Below are 11,178 nucleotides of genomic sequence, written 5' to 3'. Positions count from 1 at the left end.
GTTAATGGAAGAGCCGCTCAGCCTTTTCCCCTCTGTTCCCTTGCCTCCCTTCAACTCCACACCATCTCCTAGGACATTGAACTTGTTGGTAGTAATGATTCATTGTCTATGGCCTCTCCCAATTACTCCCTCTTTCCTCTTCCTCAGGCCACTTGAAGCAACCAGTGGTGATCACTATTGTGTATTTCCATTACCTACCACCAAAAAGTTCTTAAATATATACTATGCTGAAGATAGCCCATCAGGGATAATGGAAGCACCTAGAAGGCTTCCTGCAGCAGTGTCACCACTCTTAACTGGTTCCTCCATCAAACTCCCAGTCTCCACAACAGCAAGTGTCCTTTCTCCTCTAGGGGGCTCCTTCTAGTTTAGATGTTTCATGTTGATCTCTGCCTTTTAAGGGTCTCACATGTATTCACTTAACTCCTCAGCTAGTTATTTGTCAGTTACATTGTCTTCCATGCTTTTTTTTTGGTGTGTGCTCACTGTTGTATCCCATTCCTTCCCCATGACTGGCCGCTGATCATGCCTTTGTCATTCTCACCTCCTGCCTCCATTTTCATAGTATCTCCTGAGTTTACAACTCAGCAAACTTGTAAATATAAAACCAAAATTTCATCTTTTATTTAACATTAATAAATGACATCCCATTTAAAAATATTACCTTAAAAATGAACCTCTATCCACTAGTATATTTACCAATTGCATTTTAGGTAATTTTAGGATGGGTAATCCCTACGTAGCCACCATTTTTAAAAACAGCTCTATTGAGGGATAGTTGAAAAATAAAAATTATGTATTAAATTTAGGGCGTACAACTTGATCTTTTTAAAAAAATTTTTTTTAACATTTATTTATTTTTGAGACAGAGAGAGAGCATGAACAGGGGAGGGTCAGAGAAAGAGGGAGACACAGAATCTGAAACAGGCTCCAGGCTCTGAGCTGTCAGCACAGAGCCTGGTGCAGGGCTCGATCCCACTGACTGCGTTTAACAGACTGAGCCACCCAGGCACCCCATCTTGATCTTTTGATGTATTTCTACATTGTGAAATGATTATAACAATCTAGCTAATAACATATCATATAGTTATCTTTTGGTGGGGGGGTGCTGTATGAGAGCATTTAAGAGCTACCCTCTTAGCAAATTCAAGTATGCAATATCGTATTATTAACTGTAGTCACCATGCTGTTCATTAGATCTCTAGAACTGAGTCATCTTGCATAACTGAAACTTTGTACCCTTTGACCAACATTACTCCATATCCTCTTTCCCCCAGCCCCTGGCAATCAACACTTTAAGCTTCTGAGTGTATTTTATTTTATTTTATTAAAAATTTATTTTATTTTTTTATTTTTAAAAATTTACATCCAAATTAGTTGGCATATAGTGCAACAATGATTTCAGGAGTAGATTCCTTAGTGCCCCTTACCCATTTAGCCCATCCCCCCTCCCACAACCCCTCCCGTAACCCTCAGTTTGTTCTCCATATTTGTGAGTCTCTTCTGTTTTGTCCCCCTCCCTGTTTTTACATTATTTTTGTTTCCCTTCCCTTATATTCGTCTGTTTTGTCTCTTAAAGTCCTCATCTGAGTGAAGTCATATGATTTTTGTCTTTCTCTGACTGACTAATTTCACTTAGCATAATACCCTTCAGTTCCATCCATGTAGTTGCAAATGGCAAGACTTCATTCTTTTTGATTGCCGAATAATACTCCATTGTATATGTATACCACATCTTCTTTATCCATTCATCCATCGATGGACATTTGGGCTCTTTCCATACTTTGGCTATTGTTGATAGTGCTGCTATAAACATGGGAGTGCATGTGTCCCTTTGAAACAGCACACCTGTATCCCATGGATAAATGCCTAGCAGTATAATTGCTGGGTCGTAGGGTAGTTCTATTTTTAGTTTTTTGGGGAACCTCCATACTGTTTTCCAGAGTGACTGCACCAGCTTGTATTCCCACCAACAATGCCAAAGAGATCCTCTTTCTCCACATCCTCACCAACATCTGTTGTTGCCTGAGTTGTTAATGGTAGCCATTCTGACAGGTGTGAAGTGGTATCTTATTGTGGTTTTGATTTGTAGTTCCCTGATGATGAGTGATGGTGAGCATTTCTTCATGTGTCGGTTGGCCATCTGGATTCTTCTTTGGAGGAGTGTCTATTCATGTCTTTTGCCCATTTCTTCACTGGATTATTTGTTTTTTGGGTGTTGAGTTTGATAAGTTCTTTATAGATTTTGGATACTAACCCTTTATCTGATATGTCACTTGCAAATATCTTCTCCCATTCTGTCGGTTGCCTTTTAGTTTTGCTGATTGTTTCCTTCACTGTGCAGAAGCTTTTTATTTTCATGAGGTCCCAGTAGTTCATTTTTACTTTTGTTTCCCTTTCCTCTGGAGACGTGTTGAGTAAGAAGTTGCTGTGGCCAAGATCAAAGAGGTTTTTGCCTGCTTTCTCCTCGAGGATTTTGATGGCTTCCTGTCTTAGATTTAGGTCTTTCATCCATTTTGAGTTTATTTTTGTGTCTGGTGTAAGAAAGTGGTCCAGGTTCATTCTTCTGCATGTCGCTGTCCAGTTTTCCCAGAACCACTTGCTGAAGAGACTGTCTTTATTCCACTGGATATTCTTTCCTGCTTTGTCAAAGATTAGTTGGCCGTACATTTGTGGGTCCATTTCTGGGTTCTCTATTCTGTTCCATTGATCTGAGTGTCTGTTCTTGTGCCAGTACCATACTGTCTTGATGATTACAGTTTTGTAGTATAGCTTGAAGTCTGGGATTGTGAAAAAAAAATTTTTTTAATGTTTATTCATTTGCTGAGAGAGAAAGAGAGAGACAGAGTGTGAGTGGGGGAGGGGCAGAGAAAGAGGGAGACACAGAATCCAAAGTAGGCTCCAGTCTCTGAGCTGTCAGCACAGAGACTGACATGGGCTTGAACTCACAGACTGTGAGATCATGACGTGAGCTGAAGTTGGCCGCTCAACCGATTGGCCACCCAGGCGCTCCTATGAGTGTATTTTAGATTCCACATATAAATGACATTATACGGTGTGCGTCTTTCTGTTTCTGGCTTATTTCATGAAACATAACATCCATCAGGTTCATCCACGTTGTGGCAAGTGCCAGGATTTTTTTTTAAAGGTTGAATATTCCATTGTATGTATATACCACATCTTCTTTTTTCATTCATCTGTCTATGGACATTTAGGTTGTTTCCATATTTTGACTGTTGTGAATAATACTGCAATGAATATGGGAGTGCAGATATTTCCTTGGGATACTGATTCGTTTTTTTGGATAAATACCCAGAAGTGGGATTGCCAGATCACATGGTAGTTTATTTTTAATTTCTTGAAAAACTGCCATATTGTTTTCCATAATGGCTTACATTCTCACAGTATAGAAGGGTTCCCTTTTCCATGTCATCACCAACACTTTGTTATCTTTTGTCTTTTTTTTTTTTTAACGTTTTTAATGTTTATTTTTGACAGAGAGAGAGAGAGACAGAGCATGAGCGGGGGAGGGGCAGAGAGAGAGGGAGACACAGAATCCGAAGCAGGCTCCAGGCTCCAGGCTCTGAGCTGTCAGCACAGAGCCCGACATGGGGCTCGAACCCACAGACCGTGAGATCATGACCTGAGCTGAAGTCAGACGCTCAACCAACTGAACCACCCAGGCGCCTCTCTTTTGTGTTTTTGGTAATAGCCATCTGAACAGGTATGAGGTGATATTTCGTTGTGGATTGGATTTACATTTCCTTACTGATTAGATTATTTGGTTTCTTTTTGCTATTATATATGTTCCTTATATATTTTGGCTATTAGCCCCTTATCACATATGTTGTTTGCAAATGTTTTCTGCCATTCTGTTGGTCATACATTGTTTGCAAGTGCTTTCTGCCATTCTGTAGGTTGCCTTTTCACTTTGCTGATTAAGTTTCTTTAGCCTTGCAGAAGCTTTTAAGCATCATGTTGTCCCACTTGTCTATTTTTGCTTTTGATGCTTTCACTTTTGGTGTCATATTCAAAAATTTATCACCAAGACCAATGTCGAGAACCTTTTTCCTATGTTTTCTTTTTTAGTAGTTTTACAGTTTCAGCTTTTGTTTGTCTTTAATCCATTTTGTGTTGGTTTTTGTATATGGTGTGATATAAGAGTCCAGTTTTACTCTTATGCATGAGCCACCATTTTTACTACATCTGTTGGGTATAGGAAAATTCCAAAGGAAGATCCACTTTGCAAAACTCCATTTGAATTGCACAGAATGATTTTGAAAACGGAATTTAACCACAAGGAAATGAAGGACCTTGAACATGGGGTTCTTTCTCACAATTCTTATTGCTAAGTTGACATGCACAAGAAAGGAAAACTTTGAAGAAACATCTATTCCCCCAAACAGACTCCTTTCTTCTGTCTTCCTTTGTTACCTTGCCATTTTTCATCGTCATTCAGATGAGTTATGATGTATATTATCTATATCAAAGTAATATGCCATTATAATGAAAAAGATTTACAAAGGCAAAACTCTCTTACATGGACATATATTTTTAAAAAGAGCTTTACTCCGTTTAACATCCAAAAATTGTTTCTAATCTACGTTCTGGTATCCCAACTTGGGATACATCTAACTAAGATGGCTTATATGTTGCTAGTTGCTGTCTGTAAAGTGATTTTAATAATTTGTTTTACTGCCCGTTTTCTTACTTTAATTTGAGTGTACTGTGCCCAATTAATTCTATAATTCACTGCTTTCATAGCGGTTTGGTTGACACTGAATAATAATGCCCACATTCATGTAGCAGTAAGAAATTCTCTAAACTGAAGGAAGAAAGCAAGCATGAAATAAAGAAGAACAGAGAATTCAGTAGATTTCATGGGGCCCACTAAGGAATTAGGCAGGAAAAATGGGATAAGACAAGTGTCAGACTTGAGAGGAAAAGACAAAAAAAGCAAAGGATGAATGTCCTAGCTTGTGATTAGAAACAGAAAGGCCACAAGGTGGCAGCACAGTCTTAACAGTGGGAAACTGTCTCTTGGACAACCCTTAATTTGCTAAAACCACATGCTTGCAGAATTCTTCCATGTTGGTTTCCCCCTTTATCCTAGCTAACACCAACAAATGTTTAGAATCAAAGGTAATCCTTAAAACTCAAGCTGAGGAAAAGTGTAGGGTAAAGGCACCATCTTTACTCCCAGAATCTGAACAGATGCTCTAGAAAAGCTTTCAAACTATCTGTGGGGAAGGCCCAATTTAAGTTGACACACCATCATATACTAATCATTTTGTGAAATTCAATGAAAGTGATTTTATAGAAAAATGAACCAGAAAGATGTAGAAATCATAAGCTCATTTTAAAAAGAAGTCGTTAAAAAATAAATAGATCAAAAGATCTAAAAGTTTTAAATCACATTTCAGTAAATGGAAATGGAATGCTTGTCTAATTTTGCTTGTGTTGCTTGTGCTTTTGATGTCGTATCCAAGAAATCATTGCTAAGACCAATGTTCTGAAGCTTTTCCTGTCTATTTTCCTCTAGGAGTTTTATGGTTTCAGATCTTATGTTTAAATCTTTAATACATTTTGGGTTGTGTGTGTGTGTGTGTGTGTGTGTGTGTGTGTGTGCATGGTATAGGATAAGGGTCCAATCTCATTCTTGTGCATATGGGTGTTCAGTTTTCCTAACACCTTTCGTTGAAGAGACCATCCTTTTCCCATTGTGTAGTCTTGGCACCCACATCAAAGATCATTTGACTGTATGGGTGTGGGTTTATTTCTGGGCTCTTTGTTTTGTCCCATTTGTCCATATGTCTATCTTTATGTAAATATAAACAGAACAAATATAACATAGGAAAAAAGAAAAAAATACCCAAACTGTACATGTTGTTTCTTGAAAGTATATGTACAGATGACTAGTATAGAGAATCACTATTGCTGTTATTATACTCTAGTTATATGAAACAAAAAAAATTTGAGGGATATAATACGTATACGTTTTCAGTGTCCTATATATACACATTTTATGAGAATCATATAGACCCGCTTATAAAATTTTTATTGTGACCAACCAACTGGCTTTTTGCTTGTTACTTTATTGAATCTAGGCCCAGTCGATGATAATACTATTTGCAGGATATAAAATATATCCAAACTGATTCTGTGTTTATTTTGGTAGCATTATAATAGGGACAGCCAGTTTCAAGAGGTATGTTGGTAGGAGTAGAGGAAGAGATTTTAAAACAATTTCACAAGCTCAAGGTATTCATTTTTAGCAGTTTTAAAAAACAAAGCGAGTGGTACTGTATTTTCAAAATTCATCAGTAGCCAGTTCCAACAATTTATCCTATAAGGTTATATTAAATTTCAGTTATCTTTCAATGAAAGGACTAATTGATGGTCCCATGAATTTCCTATGCATAGATACTCTATCAAAATTATTATGTGTTGCATTGATGATAGTCGTGAAAATTACGAGACATGATATAACAATCTCTGGAAACTCTGTCGTTCCACACTTGTAATACTTATTTTGACTTTCAGTCATCTGCTATTGAAAAACATGTTGGATTTCTTCCTTGTTTGAAAATATTGAGATTGTTAACATGTGATTTCAGACAAATAGGCAACTGACTGTCTAATATACTTTATCTTTAAAAAGTTGGGCCCAAACTAGTTTCTTGCCCGAAGTAGCTCTGAGAGTTTATTCAATAATTCAAACATTCTCTACACAGCTTTCCCCCTGGATAACCATTGTCTCTAGCATGGGAAGCAGTTGTTGGTGATTGGCTTCCATATTATCACATAAACAGAATAATTTCAAATGTAATACATTAACCTTTATGTAATTCATAGTTTTTACTGTGTAAAAACACATTGATTATTTCAACTTTTTCGACTTTTTTTTTTTCATAGTATGATTTTCCTGATGAAGGAAATAATGTGTTGCTTTGCATTCTGGCTCAAGTTTCTTAATCTGAGCAATTATTCTAGAACTTTCTCCCATGATTTAAACTCTAAATCACTTTTCTGATATAAATCATCCAGGGTCATCTCTAAAAGTTTCTAAATATTTACTCTCAATTTCTGTACTTACATCGTTCACCCTGGTAACAACAGTTTATAAATGCACACAGGTCACAGACTCAGCTTTGAATGACATTGCTCTCATGTACTTCTTCCATTTGATTTGTTACTATTAGGTAGTGACTCTACTTAACTAAATTCACTAAATTTTATTTAAGTTAATTCCTCTGGCTATCTTATAATATACATGATAAAGAATTTAAGGGGTGATTGGTTGGCTCAGTTGGTTAAGTGTCTCGCTCTTGATTTCGGCTCAGGTCATGGTCTCATGGTTCCGTGGATAGATCCCTGCGTTGGGCTCTGGGCTGGCAGCACCAAGCCTGCTTGGGATTCTCTCTCTCTCTCTCTCTTCTCTCTCTCAAAATGAATAAGTAGACATTGAAAATAAATAAATGATAAATAATTTAAATGAAAATATTATTTGTTAAGTAGAGATTAACATTTACTGAATGCCTACTTTGTGCCAAAATTTTTACATGCCTTACATCCCTGAGAGGTGCCTATTATTACAATTTCCATTTTACAGGCAAGGAAACTGAGGTTCAAAGTGTTGCTCAAGATGACATAGCTAATAATTGGTAGAGCTGGGATTTGAACCCAGAGCACTCTAAAACTCTTTTCTTTATTCCATAACCCCTCGATCATGTCCTACTTTTTGAGCAAAAAAAAAAAAAAAAAAAAAAAAAAGTCGAATTTATGTTCTAGCTTTAAGATAAATGGGAAAAATCAAATTTCAAAAGTGAGACAATGATAAAGTCAAGAAAGAGAAGCAAACATAGTAAAAGTGTGTCATGATGAGATGATAAAAACAACTGAAAAATGTTTCTGTCAGGAGAAAAGAACATTTTTTTTTAAACCAAGTTCATTGAGGCATAATTTACACCCGTTCTAAGTGTGCAGTTCTATGAGTTTTGACATATGTATATATTCATGTTACCACCATTACAATAAAAATAAAAAACAGTTCCATCAAGCCCCAATTTTCCTTGGGTCCCTTTCTTCCCCATCAATCACCCTTCCTAATGGCTCTAAGGAAGTATTATCATTTTGCTGTTAATATAGATTTATTATTTTTAACTTAATATATTTTAAATTTATTTTTTATAAATTTTTTTAATGTTTATTTATTTTTGAGAGACAGAGACAGAGTGGGAGTGGGGGAGAGGCAGAGAGGGAGACACAGAATCTGAAGCAGCTCCAGGCTCTGAGCTGTCAACACAGAGCCTGACACAGGTCTTGAACCCACAAGCCATGAGATCATGACCTGAGTTGAAGTTGGACGCTTAACTGACTGAGCCACCAAGGTGCCCCAGATTGGATATGTTTTTTTCCCAAGTTTCACATACATGAAATCATAAAGTATGAATTCTGGCATCTTTCATTTGTTGCTCAGCACATTTTTGAGATTCACCCACGTGATTTTGTATATCAGTAGCTTGTTACTTTTTAATAGTGAGTAATATTTCATTGTATAGATATGCTATACTTTATCTGTTCATTTGTTGATGGACATTTGTATTGTTTCTAATTTGGGGCTATTATGAAAAAGATGCTCCGAACATTCATGTCTAAGTCTTTGTGTGGACATATGTTTCTATTCCTCTTAGACAAATACTAAGAGTGGAATTGCTAGGTTGCAAGATAAATGCATCTTGACTTTCTAAAAACTGTCAAACTGTTTTCCAAAGTAGTTTATTGTTTTAAATTCCCAGTAGCAACATACAAGCATTCCAGTTATTCTACATCCTTGACAACACTTGGTATTGTCAGTGAAAGGAAGCATTTGACATCAATTTAGAAAGACTAGTTTCTTTTCAGCTTGCCATTTGACAGGAAGGGAGTACACAGTGGATGGGATTCTGTAGTACTTCTGTTTCTTCATTTGCATGACTAGCCCCCAATAAATCTCCAAGGGCACCATGCTTATCAAGAAATTTGATATTTGGCTTCTCACTGCTTTCAGCTCCTCTTGTGCCAGTTTCTTCCAAGTGGAGTCACTGATAGTGCTGAGCTGAGCTCAGTCCAATCTCATCCTTCAGTTAGTACTAGAGTCTGTGGAAGCGGAGAGAAAATATTATGGCCATGGACACAATAGGTAGAGGATATGGTGAGCTCTGAAAATCCTCTTAAGTGCTTGCTGTTAAGAAGTCTGTTGTCAGTCTAATTGTTTCTTTGTAGATATTACCTTGTCTCTGGTGACTTTTAAGACCATTCCTCGCCTTTTATGTTTTATAGTTTTAACATGTGTTTAAGTATGGATTTAGTTTTATTTCTCCTGCTTGAAATCCAAGTTTGGTGATTCTTATTTTTCATGAATTCTGGAAAACACTTAGCCATTATCTCTTGAAGTATTTGTATCCTCCATTGTCTCTTTTCTCTTCTTTTGGAACATCGATTAGTTATATATGGAAACTTCTTACAGAACTCTTAATTTTCTGCTGTAATTCCTATTATTCATCTGTCAATACTGCATTCTATGTATTTTCTCCAGATCAATCATCTAGTTTTCTGCTTTTCTCTACAAGTCTGTTAATATGCTATTTAATCCACTTAAATTTGGGGAGCCTGGGTGGCTCAGTCGGTTAAGCATCTGACTTCAGCTCAGGTCATGACCTCATGGTTCAGGAGTTTGAGCCCTGTGTCTGGCTCTCTGCTGTCAGTGGAGAGCCTGCTTCTGGATCCTCTGTCCCCCTCTCTCTCTGCCCCTCCCCAGCCCATTCTCTCTCTCACTCTCAAAATAAATAAACATAAAAAATATATACAATCCACCTAAATTTAATCCATTTATTGGTTTATTTTTTTAAGTCACTGATTATAGAATGGCTCAAATTAACAACTCAGGCAACAACAGATGTTGGTGAGGCTGTGGAAAAAGAGGATCTCTTTTGCACTGTTGGTGGGAATGCAAACTGGTGCGGCCACTCTGGAAAACAGTATGGAGGTTCCTCAAAAAATTAAAAATAGAACTACCCTACGACCCAGCAATTGCTCTACTAGGTATTTATCCAAAAGATACAAAAATGCTGATTCAAAGGGGCACATGCACCCCAATGTTTATAGCAGCACTATCCACAATAGTCAAGGTTTGGAAAGAGCACAAATGTCCATTGACTGATGAGTGGATAAAGATGTGGTATATATATATATATATATATATATATATATATATATACACATACATACACACTGGAATATTACTCAGCAATCAAAAAGAACGAAATCTTACCATTTGCAACAATGTGGATGGGACTAGAGTGTATTATGCTAAGTGAAATAAGTCAGTTAGAGAAGACAAATATGATATGATTTCATTCATATGTGGAATTTAAGAAACAAAACAGATGAACATAGGGAAAGGGAAGCAAAAATAAGATAAAAAGAGAGAGGGAGACCAACCATAAGAGACTCTTAAATACAGAGAATAGGGGCACCTGGGTGGCTCAGTCAGTTAAGCATCCGACTCTTGGTTTTGGCTCAGGTCATGATCTCACAGTTCATGAGTTCGGGCCCTGCATCGGGCTCAGGGCTGGCAGCATGGAGCCTGCTTGGGATTCTCTCTCTCCCTCTCTCTTTGCCCCTCCTCTGCTCATGTGCTGTCTTTCTCTCAAAATAAATAAATGAACATTACAAAATTTTTTAAAAATAAATAAAAACAATAGAGAACAAACTGAAGGTTGCTGGTGGGGTGTTGGGTAGGGGATTTGGGCTAAATGGGCAATGGGCATTTAGGAGGGCACTTATTGGGATGAGCACTGGGTGTTATATATAAGTAATGAATCACTAAATTCTATTCCTGAAATCGTTATTACGCTATATGTTAACTAACTTGGATTTAAAAAAGAAAAGCCACTGGATATATACATATATTACATTGTATGTATATAATTTCTAGAAGCTTTATTTTGTGCCTGTATTTTTCTCCATTTTCATATTTTTTACCTTTTTAATCTTTAATTATTTTAAATGTTCTTATTATGTAGTTTGTAAGAAATACTTCTATTATTTAATGTTCTTGGGAATTTAACTCTGCTTTTTGTTATTTCTGCCTGCTCTCGCTCATGGTGAATTGTACCTTTGGGTGTTGTAAAATTT

At 36.8% G+C, this 11,178-nt stretch overlaps 1 protein-coding gene across 2 annotated transcripts in view; it reads left to right on the top strand.

The window, feature by feature from the left end:
• Positions 1–11,178, top strand: part of RGL1 (ral guanine nucleotide dissociation stimulator like 1) — a 259,274-nt gene that overhangs the window by 18,664 nt on the left and 229,432 nt on the right. The gene's annotated exons all lie outside the window — the stretch shown is intronic.

This window comes from Felis catus, chromosome F1 (genome assembly GCF_018350175.1).
Source record: "Felis catus isolate Fca126 chromosome F1, F.catus_Fca126_mat1.0, whole genome shotgun sequence".
NCBI lineage: Eukaryota > Metazoa > Chordata > Mammalia > Carnivora > Felidae > Felis > Felis catus.
The sequence above is the reverse complement of the archived record's forward strand: the minus strand, read 5'-3'. Positions and strand labels throughout refer to the sequence as shown.